At 43.3% G+C, this 15,209-nt stretch overlaps 1 protein-coding gene across 2 annotated transcripts in view; it reads left to right on the top strand.

Moving 5' to 3' along the window:
* Nucleotides 1-1,166: 1,166 nt before the first annotated feature.
* The window catches only part of LOC134529507 (uncharacterized), an 82,074-nt gene continuing 68,031 nt past the window's right edge, over nucleotides 1,167-15,209 (top strand). The window contains exon 1 of one of the 2 annotated variants that reach the window (XM_063363666.1): nucleotides 1,167-1,272. The gene's annotated coding sequence lies outside the window, so the exon portion shown is untranslated. Of the gene's footprint in view, nucleotides 1,377-15,209 lie in introns of both variants that reach the window. The other variant, XM_063363665.1, reaches the window with a different exon arrangement.

Consider the following 15,209-nt stretch of genomic DNA (forward strand, 5'->3'; position numbering starts at 1 on the left):
GCGGACCGGGACGGACGCACGTCCCACGGGGAGCCAGCATCTCTTTGTTTCACCGAACGTCCATCTGGTAATTATAGTCACCACCAAAACCTCTTTTTAATACTCCCCGTGTGCGCCCGGTCCTTTTTCCGGTGTAGGGCCTAACCCAGCCGCATCAATTTAACACGCCCCACACAAAGCATTACGTGGGGCCGTGCAGTATTCGGTACGGGCCGTCTCCTGCCACCCCAGAACTTTATTTAATCGCCTAGTGCACAGGCACAGGCTACCTTCAAGATTAAACGTGTTTTAATTTAGTAGCGAGCTGCGATCCACACAGGTGGGCCCGCGCGTCGCCAATTACAGATTACGAAATTAGCCAATGCTAATTGAACGCTCTCCCTCGACTGCAACTGGCGTGAGGACTTAAGTAAACGCACGTAGAGGCACGCAGGTTCCCCTCTCAGATAACGTGTGCAGTGTAATCGTGTACTTAAAAGCACCACAGAGTGCCGTTTTATCAAGTGTAATTGTAATCATAGTGTAATCAAAACTTCTACGTGTTCCGACGCCCCATTGGCAGTCATGTACCGCCGAGTAAACCTCGCGCCCAATGTAATGAACCAGTGTCAATCGTGAACAATAAAAAGTCCACCCCGCACCCCCCGTGCGCGACGTGCGATCCGTAGAACAACCAAAACAGTGTATGTAAATTAACTTAAACAATCCAACCCAATCAGGAAACAAATTTCACCACCGCCGACGGTTCTAGCGGACCATGCTGGGGCAACGAACCCACGACCATCACACGGTTAGACACCGAGCTAGCCTGGCACCCTCCCGGAGCAGAAAACGCTAAGAAAGCCAGCCACCCCGCTAGGACCTGCGCCCGATCTCGAACACGAGACCGCGGCTGACGGCAACTTGGAATATGGTTAGGGTACAGGTATCGCATATTCAACACCTAAACCCTTATTTTTGTGTCTTGGAATACGGCTAACCTAACCGACCACTTTTAATATTTGTATTCATTTTTCCTGCGCAAAAATAAAACAAATCCCGAGGTTGGCTGAAGGTGAATATTCGTGCGTGTTCGGGCAGTGCCAGAACGTGATGTACATCTTAGGTCTCGCAACCTGAGTGTCCTGAGATCGTCTTGCTCTCTCGCGTAAAACGGCCATCCGCCACACTGTTTCCGGCAAGTAAAACGCGTACGGAGCCCTGAGAGTAAATAGGTCTTCGAGTAAAACAAACCTCATGTTTTCGGGTTGAGTAAACAAGTGATTTGTTTGGGTGAGTTTTTTGTTTTTATTTTGGTTATTAAATTTAGCAGATGAACATATAAAAATTTCTTTATTTTGCATTTTGTGCTGAACGTACTACTCTCTAGTGACTTGGTAAGTAGCATACTGCAGTTTTGCATATGCAGTATTAATGAAATGTAATGCCGATAATACGCATGACGGAAAAAAAAGTTTACATACTGATAATGTAGAGGTGGGCGCGTCGATTATTGTAAGGTGACTTTGTGAAAAGAAAAAATCAATATTTTATTCCTAATGGTAAAAATATAACGGAGGGGGAAAAAAAACAAAGTGATGGAGGGCTCGAAAAATTTTGATTCAGATCATTGCCGTATACTACCCTTTTCCTTATAATATGGGAACAACCAAAAAAAAACTTTTAATGGTAAATTGAAGCAACATTTAGAGTATGGCCTAATGTATTAATATAGACGATAACAACGTACCCTTTTCCTACTACATTATTGGCAAATATATGAAACTTATTGGATGACAGTTATTTTCTAGGAGAGTGGTGTATATGAAAAAAGCAGTAATTTTCTCGCGTCGTGGCTTTTCCGTAAATAAAGTAAAATTAGGAAAATATTATTTTCGAACACAAAAGACATTCCTCTATTACCCTGGAAACAGTGTTTATGAATTCCTACTGGTTTCTGAGAAATTACAGTTTGTAGTTAACATTGAGAGCCTAATGCAGTGAAGCGTCCGCTGCCATGTTGTGCTTTAATTGCGTTGCCGATCCTGTGGTGTATATTTTCTATGTGGATATTGTAACGCAATGTAACATAATTAATAACTTAAATAAAAAATTACACGAGTCCCTACTGTGCATCCAAACCCAAGCATGAAACCTTGTCAGGGATTTTTTTTATCATACTGGAGGCGCGAAGCGCTGACATGTCACATGTGATAGCACATAACCTGAAATATATAAGGAATTGTTATTGTGTGTATTAAACGTATTAATTACTTTTATACGACAGGTTACATGCTATCACACATTACAAGTCTGCACTTCGTGCCTCCGTACTGCTAAACAAAGGGTTGATGCTTGGGTTTGGATGCACAGTAGGGACACACGTAATTTTTTAAAGTTATTATTTACGTTACAATATCCAAATCAAAAATATACATGTTCTTATGTATGGAAAACCACAGGATCAGCAATGCAAGTAAAACATAACATGGCGGCAGCCACATTACTGTGTAGGCTATCAGATGTGAGCTACAAACTGTAATTTCTCAGAAACCAGTAAGAATTAAGAAACTCTGTTTACAGGGTAAATAGAGGAAGATCTTTAGTAGAAAAATTAAAAAATTTCATTATAATTGCAATGCACTCATAATATTAACTACTTACATACTTTGATTATTAAAGTAATACCTATATTGACTAAAGTTGTTGTAAACAAACTCACAGACCCACACGGGAAAACAATAAATGGCGGCAACAGTATCTCTGCACAGGTATTGTAATGTAATAGTCTATAAATGGGTATTTTTCAAAAAACCAATCTGAATTTAGAAATGCTGTGTTCAGGGTGAATAGAGGAACATCTTTAGTGTTAAAAAAAGTGTTCTTGTGAATTGATAAATCATTCACAGAAAAGCTGCGACGTAACATAATTACCAAAAAGCAATTGAAAATTCAATAATGCATTCTTTCTTTAACCTTCTAAATTTTTCCTATTCCTTCAGTATAATAGTCCCAGCCGTATCATCCTGACAGTAAACATCCTTCTCTTTGAGAAAACAGCCTCATCCATGCTGAATTTCTAAGGACCTCTTGAGAACCACAGGATCAGGTTGCAGCAGGTATCAAGTAAACAGTAGGTTGGTGACAAAAGGATCAGGGCTATCTCTCTTGGAAAACAGTCTTCGCAACGCTATTAAAGCACAACATGACGGTAGTAGCTGTGCAGGCTACCTATTTCAATCTATAAACAGTAGTTTCTCAGAATCCAGTTGTAGTTTTCAAACCCTGTTTTGGGTCTGTCCACAAGAAAGTGGACATAAAACATTTTTTCAAAAATATTTTTTATGCATACAATTTAATGTTTTTCAGAGAGCTAATATATGGGAGTATTTTGGCTGCCTTGATATTTTCGGCGGGAAAAATGTTTACTTGTATTATTAACAGCTGATTGTGAGTACACAGTACTGTTGAAGTGATACTAACATACATTAACCTGATCTGTAATTGAATTTATCTTTACTTTTATGAAAGACGGAAGATAACTGGATGTAACAAGAAAATAACTAGGATAAAATGTAAGTGTAAATAAATATTTCATTTTGATTTATTTGAATTTAGTAGGATATATTCTTAATGCTTGATCAATATCAGGTCATGCAATGTAACGTGAGTTACCAAAAACAAACATTTTTAATTTTAAAATGATAAATATTTACATGACATAAAAGAACTTTCAGAATTACTGCAAGATATTTGTTCCAAGTAACCCCAAGACTGAAATAATTTTTTTACATAACCTCAAAATTAATATTTCAGTCTCACATTTGTGTAATGTGAGTTACCATTTACCTAGGCCTAGAATGATGTTTTTAATATCATGACCCATTTGCTGGCTATAGAGTTTCCTTCCAATATTTTATTACAGGACCGGTAGAAGCATGTGTCATGTATAAGAGTGCATGTTCATCGGGAAAAGCCATTAAACGTGCTAAAATGGCACTACCAAAATCACCACGTAAGAAAGCATATGTAGTAAAAAAATTGTTTGAATCCATCCCAGGCATCAACGATATTAATCAAACTAAGCACACAAATCCATTGGCTTTAAGTTCAGAGACTATTAGTAAAGTCATTGAGTTTTATGAACGTGATGACATTAGTAGACTAGCCCCTGGTCTGACAGATGTAACAACAGTAAAGTATAGTGATGGTTCTAAACAAAATCTGCAAACTCGACACCTTTTCTCATCAATTCGTGAAACTCATGCTTTGTTTTGCGAAGAGAATAGAGAGACTAAAATTGGTAAAAGCAAATTTAGCGAACTGCGACCTAAACATGTAAAATATTCTAGTAGGTTGCCATACAACGTTTGTTTATGCAAATACCATGAAAATTTCATTTTGGCTATAAATGCCTTGCATTCTACTTTTCTTTGCTTTCCCAAGTACACTCAAAATTTCTGGGATAAATATCTCTGTCAACCTCACAGAGAAGATTGCTGGCTAAGTAATTGCGAAGACTGTAAAAATAAGCTCTATAAGTGTATGGCAAAACTGTTAGAGGAGAATGGTGCGTCATGTGATGTCAAGTGGCATGTTTGGAAAGAGCTCCCAGAAGGTCTACGCAAGGTTGTAGAGGATGGCAGCGCAGAAACACTCATAGCATATATCAACAGTATTTGTAATGAATTTCTAAAACGTTCATACACAAAAACGGAACAAACTAATAGTTATCGAATTGACCGATCTAAGACTGCCTCTCCACACCACGACAAGAAAATTGCACTGGTACAGGTAGACTTCTAGGAAAATTACACTTGCATTGCCCAACAGGAAATACAAAGTTATCATTGGAACCAGCCACAAGTATCTTTGTTCACTTGTAGTCTGTGCTATGAAGGAAAGCAGCACCCTATTGTTATTGTTTCTGATAATTTAAATCATTCAAAAGATACCATTGTTGCCTACATGTTCAGAATTTTTGATGAGATTCCCACAGAAGTAAGCGATGTCAGAGTATGGTCAGATGGACCAAGTTCTCAATTCAAGAATAAATTATTGCTGCCAGCTTGAAGCCTCTTGAAAAGAGACACAAGAAGAAAATCATGTGGAATTATTTTGCAACATCACATCAAATTGATGAAGAAGACATCACTTTTGTTAAAGAAAATCATATTGTTAAAGTTTTACATTGTCCAGAAATTGTCATGCGAGGAAAGCGGATGCATTACAAATTCAAGAAAAATATTAACATTAAAGAAAAGTAGTTCTTTCTAATGATTGGACTGTGCATACAGATATGATAGAAAATAGAAATTTTTATTACATAAGTTGTAGTAACACAATACCAACTCATTTATACAGTAGGCCTAATGCATTGACAAAGCACCTTTAATTAATTTTTTGTTTGTTTTATTTGTGCTTTAAATTTTTAAGTCCAAAATTGATATGTAGACAAAATGTAACGTTAGTTACTGTAACGTGAGTTACCATCATGTTAATGCTTACTTTTTCATTTTGACAATTGAGGTATTATATATGATTCTGTAACTTTACTGATTGAAATTTGTAACTGTATATTTGGCAGGATAAATAGCATTAATTTTTAAACTGTCTATATTAGCAGAAAATTAGCATCGGAGATATAATTTGAGAATATGATGTCCCTTTTATGTAACGTGAGTTACTAGACAATTTGGTTTATTATTAAGTGCAATATTAATCAGAAGTACATGAAAATTGAGGATATTCTTCATAAATACAAAATTGATGTTTTATTACATTTTTAAACATTTTCCTTGTCTTAGAATGAGAATAATAACACAATATACTTCAAATTAATTGTCAAACCGTAACGCGAGTTACCATGGACACACCCTTTTAGAGTTAAATAGTGGATCGTCTGTAGTATTTGAAAACACTTTGTGAAATTTTATTATTTAATTCATGGGAAACCCACTACTCTAGAAATTTACCATGCGTATTATTGATCTAGCTGACCCAACCTGAAAAACCTTTTTTTTTGAATCAGCAACATATTGAAAATCCTATCTCTGAAAAAATGTTAATGAAATCCAACAATCACATAGGTATGCTACGAAATACGAAAAAACATTAAATAACTTACCTTTGCAATGTTTTACAACCAATCTATACATCTTTAGTTCAGATGACATGTGAATGCCTTTGTATTGAAATATTTAATATGGCAAAATTTATATCCTTCAGTGAACATCTTTGTGGAAAAATAATTCCGTCCTAAGTAATGAAATACGTAATAATCAGTTCTTATACTTATTATATCACTAAACTGGTCTCAGCATGTAACGTTGATCAATAGAAAGGCATTTGGTACTTTGCATGGCCTAAAAGTCTGAAATAGGCTGTCAACTGTAAAAAATAATTAGTTCAGTAGGCCTATCTCATAAACCCTAATTTTGATTTCCTTATACAGTTTATGGCAATTTAATCGAGGAACAGTGCGCAAGTTTTCAGTGTGTTTAGAACAAGTGTTTCAGTAGTATTTATATTTTAAACAGTCGTGAGTACATCTCCCCATTTTACTATTTATCTTTGCTAAAACTTAATAATAGGCAACCATTCCATTGCCTTTAACTGTTTAAGAAAACATTAACGACTTTGTCTCCATCCTATCTTGTCAACAAGTTTCAGTACGTCGGTTCCTGAGATGATATAGACACATGTTCTCAGAGAAATTGTTCTTTGCTCATCCCATAACATAAGATAACTACATATGCAAAATATTTTCTGTAGCTACTCTATGTTTCTGGAATGAACTACCAGAGTCATTCTGACTTCAAAATTCCTTTTGGTGTTTAAGAAAGCATTATTCAGGTACTTACTAAACTCCATGTTCAGGTTTATCTGTGGTATCAGTAATTTGTGTGGTTGAATATATGTGAATATTGAGAGGTAGCAAACCACTTCACACAAGTCCATTTCAAGGGCCGAACAGTTCTGAAGTTCACTATATGTAAATGAATTTCGCTGTTTGCACGAGCAACTTCAGTAGCATATATCAGCTTTCATAGACTTAAGTGATGGAAAAATGGGAAAATAGTCAAGCTACATTAAAAATACTTTTAAAAAGTTTGGACGTTTGATTAGGTTAGGTTAGCTACATTAATGATTATAAAAAAAATCAGGAAGTTAAAAAATAATGCATTTTTAAATGTTTTATTGATTTTTTTTTTCCTATACATCCTTCTCCTAGATATTACCTGTAGGGCAGTGGCATAGCCAGAATTTGTGTATGGGGGGTGTTAAGAAGCATGGCCCCCCGTATTAAAGCGGGAAAATTTGGATTTTAAGGTGTAAAATAGTGCTATTTTAGCAGATTTCGGTACTTAAATTTAAATATTGTAATGGTAAAAATTTTTATTAATTTTAATATGAAATTTGTTTGAGTGATGAATAAGAACTTAATTAAATATTTGTTGCTAAGGGGGGGGGGGGGGTTGAACCCTGAACCCCTAACCCCCCCCCCCCCCCCCCCGGTTACGCCCCTGCTGTAGGGTCATTCATTCCATGCCAGATTATCCAGCCAAGATATACATTGTCCACCCCACCATCTCAGATTTGAATGAAATTTGGTACATTGTATCTTCAGACAAATATAAGAACCATTATTTTTCATTTTTGGAATATTGGCTCTAGTTTGGAATTAAAAAGCCCTTCAAAGTTTCCTTTTGGTGGAATTTTTTTAATCTGTAACCAAAGTCGGGTGACATCTTGCTTCAACTTTAATTTGTAATAATAGTTATTATTGTAGAATTGTGAAATTCCCATACTTATTCAGAATTTTATGTAGATTTCAAATATCTTTTGTAAAATGTAATTAAATGCCCAGAAGTACATTCAATTTAAGTTAGAAGTGGAACAAATGAATTACCAAATATTGTAAACATCAGTCAAGTAATCCTATTACAACTTTTTTTTATTAATCTTTACAATCTCGGGCTTGGCACCATTAGAAAGAGCACAAAATTGGCTACAAAATGGTGAAATAAATTTTGTGGATATTTACCTTTTCACCCTCACCCCATCTAAAGAAATGTTTTGGTGGATATAATTTTTGTTAACTGTACATACAGTACATAAGTTTATACAAATAAAATAAAATTACAGAATTACAGTAGTCAAAGTTAGGCCTGCAAGCTGGGTTCATGAAAATTTAATTTTTTTTACTATACCGGTGTCAATTGATGTTTTACGTACCTGAAGTAGGCCTACTTTAAGTTTTTTTTATCAATGTATTCATTCTATGAAGAAGCTGATTCCATTTTGACCATTTTGATGTAATTTTTCTCTCACTCATGGATGTCAGTTTATAAATGCACCCTTCCAACCTGTGTCTCAAGTTCCGAAACATCAACAGTGCAAAGAATGTTGACTAATGGCACCCAGCATGAATCTTCCTGGCCATAATTACAATGTTCTGGCCAGTGAGGATGCATAAACATAATCATTGCATCTTCATCTTCTTTTTCAAGCACTAACCAAATACACTTATCATAAACAGAACACACATACAAATTGTTTTTAATTTTGAGGCTCTCCATTTTTCAGTCAAAGAGTACTCTAACAAAAAATTCTCATCAGAGCTAATTTACTTATCTGTTGTTATAGTTTTAGATAGTAGGATGAAATAATGCAAGGACCTTGTTCCAGGCACAGTTGTGAACTCTGAGAAATGCTTGTTAAGCTTTTCTTTCACTGCTTGAATGTCATCTTCTTTGATCAGCTGAAACTTAATTTTAGTATTCATTTCAAAATTGAAACATCTGCTCAGTTGTTAAAATTTGATCTTTGTACGATCTTTGCAAGCTCAGTCTAGGTACTGTCCTTTTAACACATCTTCCAACACCATCACAAGCGGTTTTACCATGACTTGTTGAATGAAAAGTCCAATAAGGTTTTAAATCAAGATTTTGCAAGTTATAGCAGAGGTTGACCAAACTTTTAAATTCTTGTATTGTGCTGCACTACCGTCTGTGATATACTCCACTTGATTAATGTTAAGGAATTATTCATGAATTAGTAAGTTCTATCTTCTTTGAACCTAATATACAATGAGAACATCATGGTTTAGGTAATCTGATTTAAGGCACAAAGACATATTACATGATTCTCCATCCTTTCTGAAGTACAGAATTCCTGGATGTAATGTGCAAGCAGAATGCACCCAATGATATAACTGAATTTCATATTGGATATCAAAAGAATAGTTTACTGCAAAGTCCATGAAAACTAGTATTTCTTTTGGCTGAATGTTTTCTTTCCCCTGTTTCAAATAAAGGAAGGATCAACATTTGTGAATGGCTGCTAGCAGTAGTTACCCATTGTTAAAACTGAATTTCATCTTTATCATCAAAGTCAGTAAAAATATTTCTTACGTATTCTTGTACTTTTTCAGAATTTGGACAGTTTGGACTTATTCTTAACATGCAATCATGGTTTTCACTATCACATACCAGTAAATTGATGAGGTCCTTTGGATTTGATTTTTCTAAATTTACAGCACTTTGAGGGCTATCTTCTCGACTGCTTCACGGGGAAAGATGTTTATATGGGCGCCACCACGTGAAATGGGCACGTGAACCCCGGCTGATCCTCTCTCTCAGGGCGTGACGTGACCCATGTGGGACGAGTTACCAGCCCTATTGATTCGCTTATGTCGATCTACACTAAACCTGGTCCGCTCTAGGCGTCGGGCACGCCACACTCGTACAAAGGTTGGATTCTCATTACGTAAAATATAACTCACGACTCAGTTAAAATTTAGGTTTAATAACATAACTCACGCCTCCCTACACGTTCTCCATTAAAACAGTAAAAAGCCTGGGCACGGATCAGCTTAGGTAAAGCATGGGCCAACCATGTGGCCATGCGCTATGAGTCTCCTGTGGACTGCGACAAAGAAGTTCGTAACGAGTTATATAAATATTTAATTAAACGTCCCACCGACCGAGAGCGGCCCCGAGGGCTAGAGATTGAAATTATTTAGGAATAAATTATAAAACAGAAATACTTGAACAGATGCACAAAGATTGCGGCCCCCGGGGTGCTGACGCGTCTACTCTCGATGGCTGTTGAAGAGGAACTGGCTACACTACCCTCGCAATGGCGCACTTCCGCTGTACAAAAACTGTTACGTTAATTAATGATCTCGTGCCCCGGCGAAAGTGAAGATAATTACAAAACACATCATTTAATTACAAAACATAATACTCTTAATTAAAAACCATTAACACTTCTGTAATTATTTAACGTGGGACTTAAAAGAATCACAACTGAGGTCAAGTTCCGGTCCGTGCGGATTCGTCCGCGCAACGTCTTTAAAACTAGAATGTATTATTAAATTAAGTAAAAGAGCACGTTGGCTTGAACATAAAAACACTGGGGCTAAAAATAAAAGGTTACAATAATTAATTAGGTACATAATTAGGGGCCGTCACACTGCTTCTACAGCGCCCTCATGAGGGAGGTCCTGGCGCGCAATTCAAAACAAACACACGTTCGCTGTGAAATGCCAGGAGGGAAAAGTGAGGAAGGGAGCGGAGCCTGTCCAGGCTCAGGGCGAAGCCCCGGCCGACGTCAATTGCCCCCCCCTTAATTAGCCTGGCATGGCGACGCTTCCTTCCGCGCGCAGTGGCTTTGGTCACCCCTGTACTGCAACTGTATCACGCAACAGCTGGCCTGCTTGGCGGGCTGGCGGGGTCGGAGTCCGTAGCGCGGCGCTGGCGTGGGTATTTCCATTGCGATGGCTGTCTGTTCCGTTCGCTCTGGTTCGTCTTCCGCTGGTTCTTCCACCGTCATGGTAAACGTGGATTCCTCCAGGGAATAGTGAAGGGGCCATAGAGGCTCTTCCGGTGATCCGGATCTCTCCTCTTCGTCTCCTGGTTCCCATGTGAGTGGTTCGGGTTCGTCTGCGTACTTCGCCGAATCTGCGTCGAATCCGTGGAAAGGTGCATCTGCATCTGTCGATTCCTTGAACAGCCGTCTCGGTTGCACATCCAGTACCGTTTCTGGGCTCTTGGATTCTGCTGGTTCCTGCGCGTCCGTCTCCGCCGGTGTTGACGTGACCGGCCCTCTCGCCCCTCCCCCCTGGGGTGGAGTGAAAGGGACTGGCTCACTCATCAGCGACTCCGCCTCTCCCTCTCCCGCCTCGTGTGCTATTCTGATGTCGTCGCGGTGGTATCTGGCGGCTCGTCCCGAGGGCAACCGTATGGCAATGGTTGTAGGGCCCGTTCTGAGGACAGGCACGGGGCCGATCCATCTCGGCGCGAGTCCGGCACATTAATTACGGTGTCCCGCGGAGAGTGGGTGTAGCCGCGCATAGACTAGCTGTCCTGGGTTCAAGTCCGGTGGCGGGCGCGTGGTCTCTGGTGTGCGCTGGGCCTGATACACCGCCTGATTGCGCCGCGCTGCGTCACGCGTCTCAGCCAGTCGTCTCATCCTGCGCTCGGATGTTTCCGCTTCTTCGTGTCCCGTCCCTTGCTTTTGCCGCACGTGATACTCCCCTGGGAGGGTGAGATTCCGCCCTTGCAACATAGTGGCTGGTGTCTCGCCCGTCGCTGCGTTCACCCGTCTGATGCAGTACAAGATGTCGGGGATGTGAGTGTCCCACTGAGAGTGGTCGTCAGAGAGACGGAGGCGTAGCTGCACCTTAACTCCTGATTTCTTCGCTCCGTTGGATTGGCGCGGGGGTGGTACACGGGTGTAGTGTGTAGTATTGTCCGCCATTTCCTGCCCAGCTCTGTCCACTGACGTCCGACAAATTGTGAAGCGTTATCCGTCAGGATTACCCGGGGGTATCCCCACCTAGGGAAAAACTCCGCCTCCAAGATCCGCGCAATGGTGCCAGCACGGGCGTTCGAGAGGGGGTACGCCTCTACCCAGCGAGTGAAACAATCCGTTACGACCAGTAAGAATTTTTTCCCTCGCGGTGATCGTGGTGAGCGCTACTGTGTGAAAGGGCTCCGTCGGCTGTCTGGGTATTTGTTGTGCTGTCCCGTCCGTACGGCGCGTCTTGCGTCGCTGGCAGTGCCTGCATCTCCGCACGTTTTCCCGCACGAACTGGTTGACCCCTGGCCAGTAAAACAGTTCCCGGATGTCGTGTCGTGTTTGGTCTGCGCCCGGCTGACCGGCGAGTCTGTTGACGTGCATCATCTCGAACACTTCTCGGCGTGTGGTGGTTGGTGCAAACGTCCGCCACGGGCCTTCCATCCCCTTAGGTCGTGCTTGTAGCTGTCCGTCTACCGTCCGGTACCCCTCGCAGTTAGACTCCCGCAACGACGTACAAGTGCCTGTGTCGCGGCATCTGTGATCTGCACTGCTCGCACATAGGCGTCAAGGTCGTCCAACTCCGCGCCCGGCGGTAGTGTGGGTGCTGTGTCCTGGCCGATAGCGCAGACGGCCGCGTGTGACGTGGGCGTCCGTGCGTGGATAGTCGGGCGGGCGCTAGATGGCGGTAGCAGCTCCTCCCACTCCGCGTCATCGCGTGCCGTGACGGTGTCGTCCGGATTGCGGGACAACTCGTCCGCTAGCTCGTTCTGTTTACCAGGCACGTTCTCAACTGTAAAGTCTAACGCTTGTAACAGCATGGCCCAACGCGTCAACTTCGATCGTCGTCCCTGCATTGTGGCTAGCCACTTCAAACACTGACTGTCTGTTCGTAGCACGAACCGCTGGCCTTCTAAGTGCGGACGGTAGCGTCTAAGGGCCCAGATGACGCCCAGACACTGCCGTTCGTTAACGCTGTATCGCCGTTCTACGTCCCCCAACTTAGCGCTCGCGTACTCAATGACTCGCGGCTCACCCTCCTCCCCGAGTTGTAGTAAGATCGCGCCTATCCCCTCCTGGCTGGCGTCTGTCTGCACGATGAGAGGTTTGTGTGGGTCTAGGCGCGCCAGTAGATGGCAGTCCTGGAACCGGCGTTTCAACTCGTCAAAGGCCCCTTGGGTCTCGGTGGTCCACCTGAACGGTCGCTTAGGGGACAGCTGTTCTGTCAGTGGGGCAGCAACAATGGAAAACTCCGGGATTAAGGCTCTGAGCCAGTTGGCTAGGCCGAGGAATTTCTGTAGCTGTTTACGTGTGCGCGGCTGCTCTTTGTTTACAATGACGCTCAGCTGCTTCTCCGTCAGCCTGTTCCCCTCCGCGTTGACGACTAAGCCTAGAAAATCTAGCTCCGTGGTCCCTAGATGGCATTTCTTCCTGTTGCACGTGAGGCCGTGACTCGCTAGGCGCTTTAGAACTAACGCAAGATGGTGTGCGTGCTCCTCCCACGTCTGTGACCACACGATTATGTCGTCCAAGTAGGCTGCTACAAATTTACCGGAGTAATTGTCTAAGACTCACGTCATCATTCCCTGGAAAGTTGCGGGCGCGTCCTGCAAGCCGAAGGGCATAGCACAAAATTGGAACCTGTGTCCGTCTGGATCAGTGAATGCGGTTTTCGATCTGTCTTCTGGCTTGATTGGCACCTGCCAATATCCGGCTTTAAGATCAAGGGATGAGAAAATTTTGGCGTTACCCAGCCCTGCGAGAGTATCCGCTATGTTCAGTAGTGGGGGCGGGGCATTGACAGTGACTTTGTTAATGGGTCTGAAATTTACGCAAAAACATAATTTGCCGTCCTTTTTTTCCGCTAGCATAACTTGAAAATTATTGGGGCTTTCGCTTGGCTCTATTATCCCATCTTGAAGCATGTCCTGGACCTGATCTAAGATTGTTTGTCTACCTGTGTGGCCGTAGCTACCGGGCGGGATAAACATTGGCTCGTGAGGATAGGTAGGAATGGCATGCTCAGTTATGGTGGTACGCTTTAACGGATCCGCGGATGCAAACACACTGCACTGTTGATCAATGGCCTTCTGGATAGAGGCACGGAACTCGGGGGGAACTCCGTGCTGAAACTCGTCGAGACTGACCTTGTTTACATTGGGTGGTATAGGCTGCCTCAGTCCGTAGGCCGTCCGGCGTCCCTGGGTGCCAACGTGCACGCACCCGGCTCGGACGTCGATGAAGGCGTGCTGCTCGGCAAGCCACGGGAGACCCAAGATGACGTCGTTCCGCAGATGCTCCACCACCACGGCAGTTGTGGTTGACAGCTGGTCCTGCACGTACACGTCCAGCGTCGCGACGCCCTGGGTGTGGCGTCTCCGGAAGTAGCCAGCTGCAGTCGGCCCGGTCGGGGCCAGAACCTGGAGTGGTTGACCACCCGTGCTGTGACGCAGTTGTAGCTGGCGGCGGTGTCAACAAGCGCTTGGACCGCGTGCCCGTTGACAACCATCGGAATCCGTAGTAGGTCTGCTTCCGCCGCGCCCACGTGGCCCAGGAGGGGCCCAGTTGTCATCAATCTGTGTTTTGTCTGTGGTGCGGGGGAGGGAAGCTGTCTCCGCTCGCCGCCCCCTGCCGCCCGTTTCCCGGCTGCCGTTGTCCTGTGAAGTCGGGCCGGTATCTGTTTCGTACCGGGCAGTCCTCGTGCCAGTGGAGCGTGCCTGACAGGCACGTGTGGCACTGAGGTGGCCGTCCGTCACCGATGGCGCGTGTCCGACGCGTTGGTGGAGGGTGGCCGCCCTGGCCGACACTGTTGCGTCCCATGTTGTCATCACGATTGGGCGTGACGTAGGGCATCAACGCCCTGGCGTCCGCGGATGTAGTAGTCCTTGGGGTGGTAGGTGATGACTGGTTGGTTCTGGTCGTTCCCACGGCTCGCAGATCTATTTCCACTGCGCGTGCATGCTGTATAAATCCTTCCGCGGGCTGCCGCGTCATCGCTCGTAGGTGTGGGCGGATCTCCGGGCGCATCAGCTCGACAATGTGCTCCAACATTTCCGCAGGCTCGCCCCCAGGAAACAGCCGCTTGTACAGGCGCACCTTCTTCACCACGAACGCCTCCGCAGTTTCCGTCGGGCCCTGTGCGAGGCAGTAGAGTTCAGCTTGCAACCTCATCTCGGCCTTCACGTCTGCAAACCGCGCCTCGAATCGCCTCGAAAACTCCGTCCACGACATGTCATACTCATGCAAGATCTGCCACCACGTCCTCGCGTCCCCCTTGAGCACGTTGCCCGCGCGGTCTGCCCACTCGTCTTCTGGTACCCCGTACCGGTCCAGTCGTCCCTGACACGTGCTTAGAAATAACCGGGGGTCGTCGCTAGTTCCCCCGGCAAACTCAGGAAGTTCTACATGTCCCACGGGTGTTAGCT

Source organism: Bacillus rossius, chromosome 2, assembly GCF_032445375.1.
Source record: "Bacillus rossius redtenbacheri isolate Brsri chromosome 2, Brsri_v3, whole genome shotgun sequence".
NCBI lineage: Eukaryota > Metazoa > Arthropoda > Insecta > Phasmatodea > Bacillidae > Bacillus > Bacillus rossius.